This window comes from Oncorhynchus gorbuscha, linkage group LG02 (genome assembly GCF_021184085.1).
Source record: "Oncorhynchus gorbuscha isolate QuinsamMale2020 ecotype Even-year linkage group LG02, OgorEven_v1.0, whole genome shotgun sequence".
Lineage (NCBI taxonomy): Eukaryota > Metazoa > Chordata > Actinopteri > Salmoniformes > Salmonidae > Oncorhynchus > Oncorhynchus gorbuscha.
In genome coordinates, this window is record NC_060174.1 from 25,428,930 (window position 1) to 25,450,264 (window position 21,335).

Sequence of the window (21,335 nt, forward strand, 5' to 3'; positions counted from 1 at the left end):
CAGTCAGTACTTCATATCAAACAAGATGGAGGAGGGTTTTTATTATCCAGATTGTTATGGGAGATGTGGTGTTTGAAATACTATAAAAAAACACTTCGATCCTAACAACATTGAAATGCACTGCAACTTCTTCAGCCCTGCAGTCTTTTGCAAGCAGCTATGTTCCTTTATTAGAGTTTGATTGCTCAGATTTTTTATTTTACCAGGCATGTCAGTTAAGAACAAATCCTTATTTTCAATGTAGGCCTACCCGAGACGTTGCTGGGGCAATTGTGCACCACCCTATGAGACTCCCAATCACAGCCGGTTGTGATACAGCCTGGAATTGAACCAGGGTCTGTAGTGACGCCTCTTTCACTGAGATGCAGTGCCTTTGACCACTGCGCCACACAGGAGCCCCCAAGTGGTACAGGCAGAGTACTCAGTGGGTGGTCTGCCAAAAATAAAGGCTCCACTGACAGATTTACCATTACAGGGCTGCTATGGTGACAACACACATTACACAACACACATTACACAACTTTAATGAAGCAATTCATTGTATCGGCCTTATGCCTATAGATCCCAAATACGGGCGATTCCAAGCCAGCTAAAAATATTTTGGGTATCTCAGATTGTTCTGGCAATTCTGAAATAGAAACTGAATTTACATCATATGCTCTTATCCAGAGTGACTTACAGTATTGAGTCACAACCCTGATGTTACAAGTGCCATGCTCTACCAACTGAGCTACACATGAAGAAGGATGTTTGAAATGCTATATACATTTGTATCACAAACCATTTTTTAACCTACCATTTTTTAACCTACTGTATACTGTATATGCCTCCTGTAAGACCCTATGATCTGTGAAACGTACATGATACAGACAACATCTTGGTGTCAGGATACTCCTTATAGTGTTCTCTCAAATATGGGGAATGTCTAGATTCTGAAATACACATTTTCACATGATTTTTGTCAACATTAAAAATATTTACATTGATATTTACATTTACATTACATTTACATATCTCAAAACTACCTTTTTAGATGCATCTTATTTTAGACATGTTGTTGGTAACAACACACTCTTCAAATTAGATGTCACAATATCAGTGTCGCGATACTACAACACCAGATTTTCCATGGCAAAAAAGAAAACATGAATTAGACTTAATTCTATCCCCATTGAGATCGTTTCTGTGCCTTCGATCTAGATTGGGCAAAATCACCCATATATCGCCCGAACAGTGTAGTTATTCCCTCCGCAAGGCAATCAAAAAAGTGAAATGTCGGTATAGGGTCGGTATAGGGACAAAGTGGAGTCGCAATTCAATGGCTCAAACACGAGACGTATGTGGCAGGGTCTACAGACAATCACGGATTACAAAAAGAATATCAGCCACGTCTTGCTTCCAAGCAAACCAAACACCTTCTTTGCCCGCTTTGAGGATAATACAGTTTCACCGACGCGGCCCGCTGCTCTCCCTCTCCGTGGCTGTCATGATTAAGACATTTAAACGTGTTAACCCTCGCAAGGCTGCTGACCCAGACGGCATCCCTAGCCGCGTCCTCAGAGCATGCGCAAACCAGCTGGCTGGTGTGTTTACGGACATGCTTAATTGCTCCCTATCCCAGTCTGCTGTCCCCACATGCTTCAAGATGGCCACCATTGTTCATGTACCAAAGAAGGAAAAGATAACTGAACTAAATGACTATCGCCCCGTAGCACTCACTTTTGTCATCATGAAGGGCTTTGAGAGACTAGTCAAGGAACATATCACCACCACCTTACCTGCCACCCTGCCATCATCGATGCAGTGGGTTTTGTCTCTGGGCCTACACATTGTCACGGTCATACCATGGATCATACCTTTGTCCCGTGGAATAAATATTGTGAATCTTAATGTTTTTCCTCATAATCCTGGACTATCGGACTGAGTACTGAGACTGCACTCGTGAAGGTGGTAAATTACCTTTTAATGGCGTCGTACCAAAGCATCTGTCCTTGTGCTTCTAGACCGCATTTGACACCATCGATCGCCATATTCTTTTGGAGAGATTGGAAACCCTAATTGGTCTACGCGGACAAGTTCTTGCCTGGTTTAGATCTTATCGCTCGGAAAGATAACAACAGTTAATCTCTGAGGATGGTTTGTCCTCTGTCAAATCAATTGTAAGATTCGGTGTTCCTCAAGGTTCTGTTTTAGGACCACCACTATTGTTTTCACTATATATATACTAACTCTTGCTGATGGCATTCGGAAACACAATGTCAACATTCACTGCTTTGCAGATGAAACACAGCTGTACATTTCGATGAAACATTGTGAAGCCCCAAAATTACCTACCCTGGAAGCCTGTGTTTCAGACATAAGGAAGCGATTGGGGGCAAATTTACTTTTAAACTCAGACAAAACAGAGATGCTTCTTCTAGGTCCCAAGAAACAAAGAGAATCTGACAATTAATCTTGATGGTTGTACAGTCGTCTCAAATAAAACTGTGAAGGACCTTGGTGTTACTCTGGACCCGTATCTCTCTTTTGATGAACATAGCAATAATATTTCATGGGCAGCTTTTTTCCATCTTCGTAACATTTAAAAAAATAAGAAACTTTTGTCCAAAAATAATGCAGAAAATCTAATTCGTGCTTTTGTCACTTCCAGAGTAGACTACTGCAATGCTCTACTCTCCGGCTATCTTAGGACCATCAATAGTCGTGGTCCTAAATAAACTTCAGTTAGTGCTAAATACGGCTGCTAGAATCTTGACTAGAAACAAAGAATCATATTACACCAGTACTAGCCTCTCGACACTGGCTTTCTGTTAAGGCTAGGGCTGATTTCAAGGTTGACGCTAACCTACAAAGAATTACATGGACTTGCTCCTACCTGCCGTACATACCTACACATAGGCTATGGTCACAAGACACAGGCCTCCTAATTCTCCCTAGAATTTCTAAGAAAACAGCTGAAGGCAGGGCTTTCTCCCATTGAGCTCAATTTTATGACTCTATTACGGGGGCTGAGTCACTGTCTTACTAGTGTTCTTCAATGCCGTCCCTAGGAGGGATGTGTCCTGTCATGCCAGGCGTTTTTGCTCTATACTCAACTTGAGTGTGTTGAGTCACTGACGTGATCTTCCTGTCTGTTCTTGTGCTTGTGTGGTGGAGGAGATCTTTGTGGGCTATACTCAGCTTTGAACCAGGGTAGTAAGTTGGTGGTCTGTTGATATCGCTCTAGTGGTGTGGGGGCTGTGCTTTGGCAAAGTGGTGTCATACGGGGCCACAGCGTCCCCCGACCCCGCCTTTCTTAGCCTCCAGTATATATTCTGCAATGGTCTATGTTTTCGGGGGGCTAGGGTCAGTCTGTTTTATCTGGTGTAATTATCCTGTTTTATCTGGTGTCCTGTGTGAATTTAAGTATGCTCACTCTAATTCTCTCTCTCCCTCCCCTCCCAGAGGACCTGAGCCCTGGGACCATGCCTCCAGACTACCTAGACCGATGCCTCCTGGCTGTCCACCTGGTCGTGCTGCTCCAGTTTCAACTGTTCTGCCTGCAGCTATGGAACCCAGACCTGTTCACCAGACATGCTACCTTGTCACGGACTTGCTGTTTTTGACTCTCCCTCCCTCACTCTCCCTCGCTCTACCCCACCTACTGTCTCGACCTCTGAATGCCCAGCTATGAAAAGCCAACTGACACCCAAAAGAGCACCCAAATGAGAACCAAAAAGGGGTTCATGAAAGGGTTTTCCTATGGGGACAGCCAAAGAACCCTTTTATACTGTACAAAAAATATAAACACAACATGTAAAATGTTTCATGAGCTGAAATAAAAGATCCCAGAAATGTTCAATAGGCACAAAAAGCTTAGTTCTCTAAAATGTTGTCCACGCTGGCGTGGAATCGCCCATATAATACTAGCAGAATCACCCTTTACAATCCTTAAACTCATTTTAGTAGTCATAGTGGCCACAGTCACCATATATGCAATAGAGACATTTAGCTTCAGAACTGTTGCCAAAATTTCCTGGCTGCATTTCATTCTCATTTCCAGTTTCTCACACAGACACAGGCTGACATTGAACCCACGCAGAGGGAGTGTGTGTGTGTGCATTCTTGCACAGTACATAGTGACCTGACAGACAGGTTAGGGAAGTGTTCCTTCCTATAAACATAAGGGACTGGAAGCAGGAGCCAGGTGGCCTCATCGACTTCTGTCTAACAAACACAGCCAGTTGAACAACATAACATGAAAAAACTACAACAACAAAAAATGCTTTTTTTTGGTAATAAATGACATAAAACCTTCTCAAATCCCTTAATGGCATCATAAACATTCCAGCATAAACAGTAGAGGTACACCTCTGTGCCTCAGTTACAAGTTACAACCCACTGGGCAAAAACTGGTTGAATCAATGTTGTTTCCACGTCAACACAAACAAAAAATGTGATGACATTGAATCAATGTTGTTTCCACGTCAACACAAACAAAAAATGTGATGACATTGAATCAATGTTGTTTCCACGTCAACAAACAAAAATGTGATGACATTGAATCAATGTTGTTTCCACGTCAATACAAACAAAAAATGTGATGACATTGAATCAATGTTGTTTCCACGTCAATACAAACAAAACATGTGATGACATTGAATCAATGTGAAAAACTGATTGGATTGGAAAAAGGCATCACCGTAAGGGCATTTAGTCTTTTTTTCACCCAACTTCGAACCTCAATCCACTGACATGGTGACATTTTTTGTTGATGTCATGTTGAATTCCCCTTAGTTACCAAGTCAACTACATGTAAATCAAAACTAGATGTTGAACTGACTTCTGTGACCAGTGTGAACTGTCCAAGAATCCCAGAGGACTATCGAAGGAAACAGGAAGGGAGGCAGAAAGACCAGCAGAACAGGCGTCACCATAGGTGTGGATACACGCAACTGTGAGAGGATAATGGACAGGAGAGGGGAAGGGCTAGAATAAACAGAGGTAGGTGGGGAAGGACTAAATGGAGACGGGTGGCAGATACAGACAGGGTTGGTAGGAATAAAGGCTATGGATGTTGAGTGCGTTCATGCAAAAATGGTATGGATCGATATCTGTAATGGGATATTAGAATTTGTTTGTGTGGGTGTGTGTATCCGTGTGTGTGTGTGCTGCTGCCATGCAAGTGTGTCTGTGTCTGTGTGTGCGCTCAAGTGTGTGTTCGTGCGAGTGCTGTAACTGAATGGTTAATGTGCCAAAGAAGCAGAAGGGATGGGGAGAGAGCAGGCCTTCTCACATGTGTCTGAGTGCTGAGTCCTATGAGGAGCATGTGCTGACAGACAGACATAGAGCTCTGTTTATCTGCAGGAATCAATTCTGTGAATTATTGACTTGCCCACAGTCTGATGTGTGCAGGTCAAAGGAGTGGGCATCTGACGGCCAAGTCTCTGTACTCTCTCTGTGCTCTCTCTGTGCTCTCTTTCTCTCTGCACACTCTTTCTGAGCTCAAGTGGAATGTATACAAAACACTGTAAAGCTGGACAACCAAGGTTATAGCTAATTAAAAACAAAAAACAAATGTTTTAAGTGAAGCTGAAAAAGAAAGGAAATTCAAGAGCACCACAATGCCTACTCAATCCATGCTCTACCAAGGTTTTCCAGCACACAGATTTGACTTACTACAGTAGCTATGTTGTTATATTGTATTTCAAACAATGCATATGCAGGTTGCTTAGGATTCAAACCTTCTCAAACAGCCTAGTTTATACTCTTAGAGGTGCTCCCACAATAATGGGCTTCGTACCGCATACAAGTTAAATCATTCTTCACACACACCACACTAATCCCATTCCTCTACCAATTCAAGCTTTTTTTTATTAAGCTTTGCTTTTATAATTACAAGACCATAATGCTTGATTGAGCCAGCTGTTTTGTCTTGTAGAAATGTGGTGCCTGCCTGTATTTCCTTAAATCTTTATTTTAGCTATACATGTCATTGAGAATTTAAAAAATATTTAATAACATATTTTTTTGTTCAGTATGTCACCATCATAACAACAGGTGGTGGTCTGTTGGACAGTTTCTCATATACAGTAGAGGTCTATAGGACCTGTCTCTATTCCTGATTTCTGTAATTGTGTAATACTGACATAAGTTCAGAAACACTTTTTAAACATGGTCCTGTTTTATCAATTGCTGTGCTGAACAATGGGCAGTTCATTACCTCTATCAAATTAATATGCAGCTTAAAGTAATTTGTGTATTTGTGTTTATTTTTGCAATGAAGAAGGTGACGCCACAATAATACACATTTACAATAGGCCTACAGTACCTTCGGAAAGTATTCAGACCGCTTGACATTTTCCACATTTTCTTACGTTACAGCCTTATTCTAAAAAAAATCTATCTAATACCATGTATTATCCATACAAATTGTCCATAGAGCGCCGAGGCAGGATTGTGTTGAGGCACAGATCTGGGGAAGGGTACCAAAACATTTCCGCAGCATTGAAGGTCCCCAAGAGAACAGTGGCCTTCATCATTCTTAAATGGAAGAAGTTTGAAAAGTCACATGACAACTCACTTGGAGTTTGCCAAAGGGAACGCAAAGACTCTCAGACCACGAGAAACAAGATTCTCTGGTCTGATGAAACCAATATTCAACTCTTTGGCCTGAATGCAAAGCGTCACGTCTGGAGGAAACCTGGCACCATCCTATGTTAAAACATGGTGTTGGCAGCATCATGCTGTGGGGATGTTTTTCAGCGGCAGGGACTGGGAGACTTGTCAGGATCGAGGCAAAGATGAACGGAGCAAAGTACAGAGAGATCCTTGATGAAAACCTGCTCCAGAGCGCTCAGGACCACAGACTGGGGCGAAGGTTCACCTTCCAACAGGCCAATGACCCTAAGCACACAGCCAAGACAATGCAGGAGTGGATTCGGGACAAGTCTCTGAATGTCCTTGAGTGTCCCAGCCAGAGCCCGGACTTGGACCCAGTCGACCATCTCTGGAAAGACCTGAAACTAGCTGTGCAGCGACGCTCCCCATCCAACCTGACAGAGCTTGAGATAATCTGCAGAGAAGAATGGAAGAAACTCCCCAAATACAGCTGTGTCATACCCAAGAAGACTCAAGGCCGTAACGCCTGCCAAAGGTGATTCAACAAGGTACTGAGTAAAGGGTCTGAATACTTATGCACAGTAAATGTAATATATATATATTTTTTTAAATAAATTAGCTAATACAATTTCTCATAAAACTGTTTTTGGGGTATTGTCTGTAGATTGATGAAGGAAAAAAACAATTGAATCCATTTTAGAATAAGGCTGTAACCTAAAAAAATGTTGTTGTTTTTTAATTCAAGGGATCTGAATACTTTCCGAATTTTTTTTACCCCTTTTTCTCCCCAATTTCGTGGTATCCAGTTGTTGTAGTAGCTACTATCTTGTCTCATCGCTACAACTCCCGTACGGGCTCGGGAGAGACGAAGGTTGAAAGTCATGCGTCCTCTGATACACAACCCAACCAGCCGTACTGCTTCTTAACACAGCGCGCATCCAACCCGGAAGCCAGCTGCACCAGACACCTAGGTATTTGTAGTTGTCCACATATTAAGTCAGAACCATCCAGAATAGTAATGCTGGAGAGGCGGGCAGGTTCGGGCAGCGATCGGTTAAAGAGCATGCAGTTCTACTTGCATTTTAGAGCAGTTGGAGGCCACGGAAGGAGTTGTATGGCATTGAAGCTTGTCTGGAGGTTAGTTAACAGAGTGTCCAATGAAGGGCCAGAGAATGGTGTCGTCTGCATAGAGGTGAATCAGAGAATCCCCAGCAGCAAGAGCAACATCATTGATATATACAGAGAAGAGAGTCGGCCTGAGAATTTAACCCTGTGGCACCCCCGTAGAGACTGCCTGAGGTCCGGACAACAGGCCCTCCTATTTGACACACTGAACTCTATCACAGAAGTAGTTGGTGACCAGGCGAGGCAATCATTTGAGAAACCAAGGCTATTGAGTATGCCGATAAGAATGTGGTGATTGACATAGTCGAAAGCCTTGGCCAGGTTGATGAACACAGCTGCACAGTAATGTCTCTTATCGTTGGCGTTTATGATATCGTTTAGGACCTTGAGCGTGGCTGAGGTGCATCCATGACAAGCTCTGAAACCAGATTGCATAGCGGAGAAGGTACGGTGGGATACAAAATGGTCAGTAATATGTTTGTTCACTTGGCATTCGAAGACCTTAGAAAGGCAGGGTAGGATAGATATAGGTCTGTAGCAGTTTGGTCTAGGGTGTCTCCCCCTTTGAAGAGGGGGACGACTGTGGCAGCTTTCCAATCTTTGAGAATCTCAGACGATACGAAAGAGAGAACCAAGGGCTATATCTTTTCCAGGTTCTAGATTTTTTGAATGGGGCATGCTTATTTAAGATGGTGAGGAAGGCACTTTTAAAGAATAACCAGGCAACCTCTACTGACAGGATGAGGTCAATATCCTTCCAGGATAACGGTGCCAGGTCGATTAGAAAGGCCTGCTCGCTGAAGTGTGTTAGGGAACGTTTGACAGTGATGAGGGCTGCTCGTATGACCGCAGACCCATTACGGATGAAGGCAATGAGGCAGTCATCGCTGAGATCTTGGTTGAAAACAGCAGAGGTGTATTTGGAGGGCAATTTGGTTAGGATGATATCTATGAGGGTGCCCGTGTTTACAGATTTGGGGTTGTACCTGGAAGTTCATTGATAATCTGTGTGAGATTGAGGGCATCAAGCTTAGATTGTAGGATGGCCTGGATGTTAAGCATGTCCCAGTTTAGGTCAGCTAGCAGCACAAGCTCTGAAGATAAATGGGGGTGCAATCAATTCACATATGGTGTCCAGGGCACAGCTGGGGCAGAGGGTGGTCTATAGCAAGCGGCAACAGTGAGAGACTTGTTTCTGGAAAGGTGTTTGTTTTTAAGTAGAAGCTCGAATTGTTTGGGCACAGACCTGGATAGTAAGACAGAACTCTGCAGACTATCTCTGCAGTATATTGCAACACCGCCCCCTTTGGCAGTTCTATCTTGTCAGAAGATGTTATAGATCGGGATGGAAATTTCAGGGTTTTTGGTCGTCTTCCTAAGCCAGGATTCAGACACGGCTAGGACATCCGGGTTGGCAGAGTGTGCTAAAGCAGTGAATAAAACAAACTTATGGAGGAGGCTTCTAATGTTAACATGCATGAAACCAAGGCTTCACGGTTACAGAAGTCAACAAATGAGAGCGTCTGGGGAGTAGGAGTGGAGCTAGGCACTTCAGGCCCTGGATTAACCTCTATATCACCAGAGGGATAGAGGACGAGTAGGATAAGGGTAAGGCTAAAGGCTATCAGAACTGGTCATCTAGTACGTTTGGAACAGAGAGTAAAAGGACCAGGTTTCTGGGCATGAGAGAATAGATTCAAGGCATAATGTACAGACAAAGGTATGGTAGGATGTGAGTACATTGGAGGTAAACCTAGTCATTGAGTAATGATGAGAGAGATATTGTCTCTAGAGACGTTTAAACCAGGTAATGTCACCGCATATGTGGGAGGTGGAACTAAATGGTTGGTTAAGGCATATTGAGCAGGGCTAGGGGCTCTACAGTGAAATAAGACAATAATAATTAACAAGGACAGTAATGGACAAGGCATATTGATATTAGGGAGAGGCATGCGTAGCCGAGTCATCATGCGGTGACGTCGATAGACCAGTCATGATAGATTAATAGGGTTCAGAGTAGCAGAGGGGTCCAAGTGGCACATTTTTTTTTTTACTAGGCAAGTCAGTTAAGAACAAATTCTTATTTTCAATGACGGCCTGAACAGGCAGTTAACTGCCTGTTCAGGGGCAGAGTGACAGATTTGTACCTTGTCAGCTCGGGGATTTGAACTTGCAACCGTTCGGTTACTAGTCCAAAGCTCCAAAGCTCTAACCACTAGGCTACCCTGAAATTGGCCGATGGATCTGTTCCGCTAACAGTCCAATATGCTCTAGACAGCTAGCAGGCCGCGGCTAGCAGATGGGCATTCAGGGGACGTCGCGGCATAGGGACCAGTTGAGTGTTCTCTCGAGCAGGTTATGTTGGTAGTCCAGTCGTGAAGGATCGGCCGGGTTCCGTGCCTGGTACCAGCAGTAGAAGGGGTCCGGGTATTGTAGCCCAGGAGTGGCTGATGGGCCTCTTCAGCTAGCCGGGAGAATGGGCCTAGCATGGGCTAGCTCCAGGCTAATTGGTGCTTGCTTCGGGGCAGACATTAGCTAGCTGCAATGATCCAGTTGAAAAGGTTCAGAGTTTGCGGTAGTAATCTGGGGATATGGAGAGAAAATAGGTCCGGTATGCGAGAGCTTTCCGAGCTAAAGGTTAGCTGATGGCCACTAGCAGTGGTTAGCTGACTACTAGCTACTGAGCTGGCTAGCTTCTGTTAGGGGATTCCGGTTCCGAGGTAAATAAAAATACTTTAGAAAAAACAGATCCACACCACATTGGGTGAGGCGGGTTGAAGGAGTGTATTTTGAAGTTGAGGTTTAGAAAAATATTAAAAAGATATGCGAAGAAAAAGGTATATAAAGATATATACATGGGACACAACAAGACGAAGGACAAAGACGTCTGAATGCTACGCCATCTTGGATATTGAATTGCATGTGCTGCATAGACCATGCAGACTGAACGCAAATGTCTCGTGGTTGAGGAACATCAAATGCGCTCCTTGAGTGAAAGGGGCGTGGCTAAGTCTGTGGGGAAAGTGGCACGGAGAGAATGTGCGGAGAGAGATGGATCAAGTAAAAATTGACATTACACATGGCGTATCACATTCAACAAACCAAACCATTCAAAAACTGGTTTAGAAGGTAAAGTAAAAACCCAAATCAATCCCTGCATCAATACCGGTATGTCATAAAATACAGTATACCATCCAGCCCTAATAAGACGTAGGCATCACACAGACGTTATGCAGGCGGTGGTATCACGACATGTCAGTCAATGGTAGGTGACAGACAGTAGCTAATTCGGCTCACGATTGGCTCTTTTCACCAGCGATAATTCATACTGGCGTGACTACTTACTGACTGTATTGTCCCCATGGAGAAATGTTGTTGCAGTATCATGTACAGGTTTAAAGTGGTGTTTAAATACAGTAGAAAACACATTGTCAATACAACACTCATAACAGGTACATACCAATAAAATGAACCTAGCGTGCTGGCCTTACTGGGTTGATAGGAACATTAGACCGAGCTGTTAAGGAGGGATATCACACCTGGCACAAATTAGTTCAAAGTCCAGGTACAGGGGTTGGCTTGGGTCCAAAATAATTTTGTGAGCCTTGCTGAGGGCCCTGTGACCTTAAAGATCTCATCCAGGCCTGTCTGTTTGACTCCAAGTACCTTGCTTGCTGATAATCCTTCTCAGCATATTTTTCTGGCTGACAGTGGTTTTGCCAAACCAACAAACAATACAAAAAGTTAAAATACTCTTAATGAAAGATTTGTAAACAGAATCAATGTAGTAAAGTCAACATTAAAAGATCCCAGCTTTTTGAGAAAATGCAGTCTCTGTTGACTCTTTTTGTAGATCAGGTCTATACTCCACTGAAGCTTATTGTCCACACACAGATATTTGTATTCCTTTACAATCTCTATGTTCTGACGTAGATGGTAGGTGGATATTGCAGAGGTAGGTGTTGTTCGCACCTATGCACATCTCTTTGGTCTTGTTACTATTGAGGACCAAGTGTGATTCATCACACCACTCTACAAAGTCATTTAGGACCGGGCCACGGTGTTCCTCATCATATAACACAAATACAAATAGAAAGAACAAAAAAAGGAAAGAAATCCCTCAGTTTAAAATAAGTAATACCATATGAATTTGGTACAGCAAAATAATCACATTGCAGTGAATCAGAAAAAGAAGACAGGGAAAAAAGCCTTGAACTGTACATCAAGGCTGTACAGGAGAGGGGACCAAACACATCCCTGTGGGGAGCCTGTGTTGGTGGTGCATATGTCCAACACGTGGGGACCCACCTTGACCCGCTGTGACCTGTGGCTCAGGAAGTCCAACAGCCACAAAACCAGCCCCCCATCTAAGGAGAAGTTCATAATGAGTCTCTGTGCTTTAATGGCTGGATTATGTTGAAGGCAGAAGAAAAGTCAACAAACAGAAACCGGACATGGGATTTAGCGGCCTCTAGATGTCTATAGACCATGTTGAGGAGCATAAGAATGGCATCAACTCCTCTGCTGGGCTGATAGGCAAACTGAAACAGATCGAGGAGCTTCTGGGTGGCGCTGACTTTTCACAATTTTCATTACTAAGGATGTCAAGGCAACAGGGCAGTTGTCATTCAGCACAGAGGGATTAGACACTTTAGTAATGGGTATAATTATTGCGTTTTTCCACAATACTGGCACATTTTGCTGGTCGAGCAAGGATTGTAAAATGTCTGTAAAAACACCAGCTAATTGTTCAGCACAGTGCGTCAACTCATGTTCACTTATTTTGTCTGGGCCTCAGCCTATTAACAGGTTGTTCAGGTGATGTAACGCACACAATCTACCTGAAACATTCTGGGAATCAATCATTGTTAGTTGAACTATGTATAATACCCTAGTAGTATATACACAGAAAGTCTAAATCACATTTGTGCATTCAAATGCACACAGTCACACACACACATGTTTTGTGTATAGGACTTGCAAGATAGGACTTTCCTCAGGATCTGTTCTTGGGATAGAGCTTTTATGTTTCCATTTGAGAGAAACACCAGCAGTTATGCTAAACAAGGTTCAGTGCACAAGCTGTGCTGTGGTAGACTGTAAAATAGAAGAGAGATGTGAGAAAGAGATAGACAGTGGGGCGAGATGAGAAAGGGAAAGAGAACAGAGACTGAGAGACTGAAAGAGAATGCCACCCTCCTATTCACTGTGGCTTTCACTGCCTCTCTTGTCAGCTACCAAAGCAGAACAGGCCTAAAACAGCACAGTGTGAGACCGCTGCGTCCTATAGGGAGCAGGGAGGAAACAACCCTGTTTCCTTCTGATAGTGTTCAAACAGGGACCAGGCTTCCGCTGGGGAGATGACTTTCACTGTTATAAACACACAGACACACACACAACTGACAACTAACACATACTGTATATTTATCTCATGCACATACACACACTCACAGGCACATGCACACAAACATTAATAAACAATGCTAAAGCATCAGGATTTCAGCAAACTTAGCATGTTTGTTTGCTAACATCTTGAGAAAATGAGTGAGAATATCTATTCTTCTGGTGCCTGGTGCCTGGTGCTAGCTGAGCAGAAAGGCTGAGAACACATTGTACCTAGGTGAACATATCAGACAAACAAGCAATAGAGGTACTGCACTTAACACAATGACCAGAGTGGATATGGACAAATCCACTGCCACACACGCACGCGCAAACATGCACACACGAGACATGGCGCTTGATTGGATAGCGGTTGTTTTACGTGCTCCTTATCAATTCTGCTATTTTGGGTGTTTCTTTTGCATTGATCGTAAATATTTTTCTACATATTGTTTCCACCATCATTTCTTATGACCGAATAGAGCTTCTGGACATTATAACAACGATCTTTGGATGACGATTTCTACATCAATGAATCGGAAGTGGAGGACATACTGTTCACCCCGGACTAGGTCCTAATCCCCAAAACTCAGAGAAGAAAGAACCAGCGTACAGTGAGTGAAGCCGAAGTGCGTGCACTCTGGAGAAACTACGTTGGCGAGGGAATAAACCGCCTCTACCCAGCATTCTATTGGCGTACATACAACCACTGGAGAATAAACTGGACACGCTCCGTTCAAGACTATCCTATCAACGGGACCGGAAGAACTGTAATATCCTATGTTACTCGGAATCGTGGCTGAACATGGATGATATACAGTGCCTTCAGGAAGTCTTCACACCCATCATTTTCTTCTTCACATTTTGTTACAAAGTGGGATTGAAATGGATGTAATTGTCATTCTTTGTCAACGATCTACACAACATTAACTGCAATGTCAAAGTGGGAGAAAAAAATCTAACATCTGTAAAATCAAAAATGACATGAAAAAGAAAACACTAATATGTCTTGACCTTTGGCAGAAATTGCAGCTGTGATTCTTTTTGGGTAAGTTTCTGAGGGATTTGCATGCCTGGATTGTAAAACATTTGCACATTATTCTTAATACATTCTTAAAGTTGGCTGTTGATCATTGCTAGACAGACATTTTCAAGTCTTGCCATAGATTTTCAAGCAGACCAACTCAAGTGTGTATTTGGCTTTGTGTTTTAGGTTATTGTCCTGCTGAAAGGTGAATTTGTCTCCCAGTGTCTGTTGGAAAGCAGAGAGAACTAGGTTTTCCTCAAGGATTGTGCCTGTGCTTAGTTCTATTCCTTTTCTTTTTATTATAAAAAAACTCCCAAGTCCTTGCCGATGACAAGCATACCCATAACATGATGCAGCCAACACCATGCTTGAACGTGGTCTGCGGTTGTGAGGTCAGAGGACGTACCACCAAATTCTCTAAAACAACGTTGGAGGCGGCTTATGGTAGAGAAATTAACATTAAATTCTCTGGCAACAGCTCTGGTGTACATTCCTGTAGTCAGAATGGCAATTGCACACTCTCTCAAAACTTCAAACAATTGTGGCATTGCGTTGTGTGACAAAACTGCACATTGTAGAGTGTGAGAGCCACAGACGGAAGTGTGTACGGCCCAGTACATCACTGGGGCCAAGCTCCGTGCCATCCAGGACCTCTCTACCAGGTGGTGTCAGAGGAAGGCTCAAAAAAATTGTCAAAGACCTAATCCCCCAAGTCATAGAAATAATCTCTGCTACTGCACGGCATGCGGTACCGATGCACCAAGTCTGGAACCAGCAGGACCCTGAACAGCTTCTACCCAGATGGACGTCTGTTTTGTCTTGTCCTGTGTATATATTTTTTTCTTCGTAAATATTTTCAATATAATTTTTATATTTTTAATCTCAATTTCCATCTATGGATTGAACATACTCTTCTGCAACCCGCCCCACCCAACAGGCTCTTCTGTTGCGACGTCCCCCGGATGCCCATCTGCTAGCCTGCTAGCCCCAGCCCGCTAGCTGTCTGATTCGCTGTGTCCAGCTTGCCTAGCTACTCACTGGACCCTATGATCACTCGGCTACACATGCCTCTCCCAAATGTCAATATGCTTTGTCTATTGCTGTTTTGGTTAGCGATTACTGTCTTATTCCACTGTAGAGCCTCCAGCCCTGCTCAATATGCCTTAGCTAGCCCTTTTGTTCCACCCCCCACACATGCGGTGACCTCACCTGGCTTAAATGGTGCCTCGAGAGACAAAACCTCTCTCATCGTCACTCAATGCCTAGGTTTACCTCCACTGTACTGACATCCTACCATACCCATGTCTGTACATTATGCCTTGTATCTATTCTTCGGCGCACAGAAATCTGCTCCTTTTACTCTCTGTTCCAAACGCACTAGATGACCAGTTCTTATAGCATTTAGCCGTACCCTTATCCTACTCCTCCTCTGTCCCTCTGGTGATGTAGAGGTTAACCCAGGCCCTGCAACCCCCAGCACCTCTCCCATTCCCCAGGCACTCTCATTTGTTGAGAATTAAGCATTTTTCTACGGCTGGCCATGCTTTCCACCTGGTTACCCCTACCCCGATCAACAGCCCTGCACCCCACACAGCAACTCGCCCAAGCCTACCCCATTTCTCCTTCACCCAAATCCAGATAGCTGATGTTCTGAAAGAGCTGCAAAATCTGTACCCCGACAAATCAGCCGGGCTAGACAATCTGGACCCCCTCTTTCTAAAATGATCTGCCAAAATTGTTGCAACACGTATTATTAGCCTGTTTAATCTCTCTTTCGTATCGTCTGAGATTCCCAAAGATTGGAAAGCTGCCACGGTCGTCCCCCTCTTCAAAGGGGGAGACACCCTAGACCAAACTGCTACAGACCTATGGAACGAATTGCAAAAATCACTGAAGTTGGAGTCTTATATCTCCCTCTCTAACTTTAAATATCAGCTGTCAGAGCACCTTACCGAGCACTATCCCTGTACACAGCCAATCTATAAATAGTACACCCAACTACCTCATCCCCATATTGTTACTTATTCTCTTGCTCTTTTGCACCACAGTATCTCTACTTGCACATCATCATCTGCACATCTATCACTCCAGTGTTAATGCTAAATTGTAATTATTTCACCTCTATGGCCTATTTATTGTCTTACCTCCCTAATCTTCTACATTTGCAGACACTGTACATAGATTTCTCTAGTGCGTTATTGACTGTACATTTGTTTATGTGTAACTCTGTGTTGTTGTTTTTGTCGCACTGCTTTGCTTTATCTTGGACAGGTCGTAGTTGTAAATGAGAACTTGCTCTCAACTGGCCTACCTAGTTAAATAAAGGTGAAATAAATACATTTCTTTTAAAAAATGACTCCAAGCTGAATCACATCCGGCCGTGATTGGGAGTCCCATAGGGCGGCGCACAATTGGCCCAGCGTTGTCCGGGTTTGGCCGTGGTAGGCCGTCATTGTAAATAAGAATTGGTTCTTAACTGACTTGTCTAGTTAAATAGAGGTTAAATAAAATATATCAAATAAAATAAATAAATAAATAACAATTGTCTCTTATCAAAGGAGAGTAGATCGGGATGGAAGGGGGAAAGGGGAAAGGGGAGGGTAATGGAATGAGGATAGTGATGGGGAAAGAGGAGGGAGGGGTTATGGGTGATGGAGGAACGGAGTGGGGTTTCCTTATGTAGGATCTCATCTCACTTGTTCCCATCATGCAATATTCAAAATGGTGAGGTCACCGTGAGAGACTTGAGAGAGAGAGAGAGCACTCTCTCTTCTGAATTCTTACTTCAGTCATTATCACACAGAGAATTCAATTCCACACTCATTTCCAGCATTTAAACTCTTATCACATATTTAACTCCTCCATTTCTTCTGTCTCTCTCTTTGTATGGAACAGCATGTTAATATTAATAGGAATTGAAATAGAATTGTAATTCTATTGGAGAAGTACAGGGTTGAGTGAGTTGTGTCTGTAGCTGCATGCTTCTCCTGTGACCTGCCTGCTCTCTCCTCTCTGACCCAGGGGACAATGTCCCGTCCTGCTCAGAATAAAGTATGGAGAGTTACAAGCAGTCACATGTACACACGTATGCATTGTCTCACACACACTCACATGCACGCTAGCTATATATACACACACACTCTGTTAGTTCACTTTGACTTTTCTCTGCTATTCAATCACCCCATCTGTATTCTCCTCCACCCTTTCCATCTCCTCTCCCCCTTGCTCTCGATCTTCCTATCTGGTTGGCAGTCCTGTGATGACTCAGAGTTGGCCAGTGCTCCCTGGGGATGGCAAGGCAATAGAAAGACAAGGTGCAGGCCAGGAACCAGCTCTTTTGTTACAGTAACGAACAATAGCCTACAGAGTTATGAGAGATGGGGAGTGATCACACTGTGAGATGCCACCAAACTTGCTACTCCCTAACAAAGGACAACACACACAGAACAAATGGGTAAACTTAGACTTGGTCTCACAATCATTGTACTCATCATCCCCTGTACTACAATCATTATCATCATGTCCCATTCATGGCCCAGTGCAGTCAAAAACGTGATTTTGTGTGTTGTATATATATTGTAATGAAACGGGCAGGGAGCAGGTCTTGAATTCTCAACCTTCTAATCCAAAGTGCAGAGCGCTATCGACTGTGCCCCAAAAGCATGCTCGAGCTATTCGATATCCGCGCTTATAAACCCAGGGTCGTTACAATATATATATTTCCACACTACAAGGTTGGAATTATCCTGTGAAATTGTGAAAATTGTGAAATGTCTGTTTTGGTCGGATGGAGTATTGGCTAGCCCGGTGACATCACCAGGCGGTATATGAATGAATAGACCAATAAGAAAGCTTTTTTGTGTTTTTTCGATCATTTTAATTGAAAAGAATCACAGTAAGGTACTTAACTGTTAACCATAAATGTTATAATATTGCAATGAAAACGGCTGCATTGACCTTTAATGAATTAAGATATCCTTACCAAACAGTTACACAAATATATATCATAAACATATCTTTAAATGTATTTTAAAGCATTGTGAAAGTTTTGTATGACAGCGGTATTGGAGAGGATGGATCATAAGTTAATCGGTATAATTTTATGTAAAAGCTGCCAGCGCATATATCTAGTTATCAAAGTACAAATTATGATCATTCTAGTCTCCACATGGACATGAATACCAGCAGTAGGCTATAACAGCCCATCGTAAACACTTGCTTTAATTTCGACTGGTAACGTTAAACTTCCACTCCGCAATCATCCCGAGTTCGTAAAATACACATATACTGACTAGCCTACGCATCTGATGAAATGCAAACATAGACTTGTCGTCCACATCTGGCACCGAAATCTGACAATAACATTATAGCCAAAATAGATCATTCTTAAATTGCTAAGAGTGGGCATATAGTTAGCTTAAATATGTAAAAAATAAATACTTACCATTGTTCGGAAAATGCGTTATCCTTGAGGCTAGTGGAGCGATCCACCACTGTAAACAGCAATGCACTTCTTTCTATACCAAGAATACTAGCCTACTTGATGTGTTAAAATCTTAATAACGCATAACGCTATTACACAATATTTTCCCCTCGCCCTGTTGTATTGACTGTGCCAGGTGCGTAGTGTTTGCGTGCCCCGATGTCTCCGCAAATGACGAGGCAACAGGGATGCTCGATGTGAGTGCGTCTCTCTCTGCAGCAGGCTAGCCTATTCGTGCATTCACCTCCGTCTGATCGGCTCTGAGCGCTGGCCTGGGTTGGCCTGCTACTGACGTCAAAGCATTCCAGCTAACTCCGGTCTTATTCGGAGGATGTTCTCTCCTATGGCGCGCTAGGGCTGAGGCAGGCGGAAAGACCTAGAGGAAAATGTCTGTTCTGAAGTCGAGAGAGCAGAAAACTATTATGGCCTATGCAATTGAACAGCCAGCGTGTCTATAATTAGGTATGCGGAGGAGATGAAGGAGCATAATGGGGAGAATACATTCTTCACATATTTATATATGGGTGAGGCATAGCGGTCTATAGGGGAGGCATTTCCAACCACATCACATTAGGTCAATTGTAGCGTTGACTATGATTCACAACTCCAAAGACAATGCTTTTTACAAATGTGAATGATTTAGAATGCATTTGGAGGGAAATAGTAAAACACATTCTCTTTAGTCAGTATGGACACAGAGTTCAACCGTGCTTACGTACAAAATACACCCCAAAAGCAGTCATTTCTAAAAATGTAACTTGACGTGAGAATGTGCTGACCTCCCGGCAAACTTTAGACCATGCATACGTACATTTTCTAGTGCTTGAAAATTGTATTGCAAGCTGGCAAGTAAGTATTTTGTACAAATGGTACATATGATGAAAAGCTTTTTTCACAAGAATGCAACCATTTGCCTTTTTTTTTCACCTTTATTTAACCAGGTAGGCTAGTTGAGAACAAGTTCTCATTTGCAACTGCGACCTGGCCAAAATAAAGCATAGCAGTGAGAACAGACAACACAGAGTTACACATGGAGTAAACAATTAACAAGTCAATAACACAGTAGAAAAAAATGGGCAGTCTATATACAATGTGTGCAAAGGGCATGAGGAGGTAGGCGAATAATACAATTTTGCAGATTGACACTGGAGTGATAAATGATCAGATGGTCATGTACAGGTAGAGATATTGGTGTGCAAAAGAGCAGAAAAGTAAATAAATAAAAAACAGTGTAAAAACAGTATGGGGATGAGGTAGGTGAAAGTTAGTGAGAAGAGCGAAAATCTGTGTTTTATTTTTAGAATCTAAAATAATTAGACATCGGAATCGTATCATTAGAAATAGGAATCTTTTTATTATTTTATTTTCATAACCATTCCAGAATACATTCCTCCTCTTTTCTGGCTGTGATGGTTTCATATTCCCGAAGGAGCCATACAACAAATTACCATGCGAATCTCTCATTTAATTGGACCTAATAGCCTAGTAAATACACTGAACAAAAATATAAACACAACATGCAATAGTTTTAAAAAAATGTACAGTTCATATAAGGAAATCAGTCAATAAAAAACAATATTATGCCATTATCTATGGAGTTCACGTGACTGGGAATACAGATATGCATCTGCTGGTCACAGATACCTTTAAAAGGTAGGTGTGTGGATCAGAAAATTAGTCAGTATCTGGTGTGGCCACCATTTGCCTCATGCAGCGCAACACATCTCCTTCGCATAGAGTTAATATAATAATAATAATATGCCATTTAGCAGACGCTTTTATCCAAAGCGACTTACAGTCATGTGTGCATACATACGTATGGGAGTTGATCAGGCTGTTCATTGTGTCCTGTGAAATTACGTCCCACTCCTCATCAATGACTGTGTGATGTTGGATATTGGAGGGAACTGGATCCAGAGCTTCCAAAACATGCTCAAGGGGTGACATGTTGGATGAGTGTGCAGGCAATGGAAGAACTGGGACATTTTCAGCTTCTAGGAATTGTGTACAGATCCTGTAACATGGGGCTGTGCATTATCATGCTGAAACATGAGATGATGGTGGCGGATGAATGGCACGAGAATGGGCCTTAGGACCTTGTCACTGTATCTCTGTGCATTCAAATTGTCCATGCCTGCCTGCCCATACCATAACCCCGCCGCCACCACCACCCTGTTCACAACATTGATATCAGCAAACCGCTCGCTCACACAACGCCATACACATGGTCTGCGGTTGTGAGGCCAGTTCGACGTACTACCAAATTCTCTAAAACAACATTGGAGGTGGCTTATGGTGGACAAATTAACATTAAATTCTCTGGCACCTGCTTTGGTGGACATTCCTGCAGTCAGCATGTCAATTGCATGCTCCCTCAAAACATGAGACATCTGTGGCATTATGTTGGGTGACCTGCGTGGTTTTGGTACTGGTTTCAACCCACATTTTTGCTTACAATTTGGTCTGTGGACACCATAGATCGAAGTGGCTTGCATTGAGCAATAGCCCAGGTTTCCAGCGACACAGTTGTATATTTTCTGAGTCTGTGTGATGTAGGATGTGAAATCTGAAATGACGTGAAGCTGGAATGTCCCTCCTACCATTTAATTTGCTCTTACGACTGTCCATCAATTCCTGGCTGAATCCTACATCACAGCCACTGTGTAATGAATTTCCTCCTCTTCTTCCGAAGAGGAGAGGCGAAACGGATCAGAGGAC

The 21,335-nt window shown here is 43.0% G+C and overlaps 1 protein-coding gene across 2 annotated transcripts in view; it reads right to left on the minus strand.

The window, feature by feature from the left end:
• LOC123999667 (SNF-related serine/threonine-protein kinase-like) overlaps nt 1-21,335 on the minus strand; it is a 41,786-nt gene that overhangs the window by 18,205 nt on the left and 2,246 nt on the right. The window contains exon 1 of one of the 2 annotated variants that reach the window (XM_046305648.1): nt 18,579-19,077. The exons of the other annotated variant lie outside the window; for it this stretch is intronic. The gene's annotated coding sequence lies outside the window, so the exon portion shown is untranslated. Of the gene's footprint in view, nt 1-18,578; nt 19,078-21,335 lie in introns of those variants that run through there. 2 annotated transcript variants of the gene reach the window in all.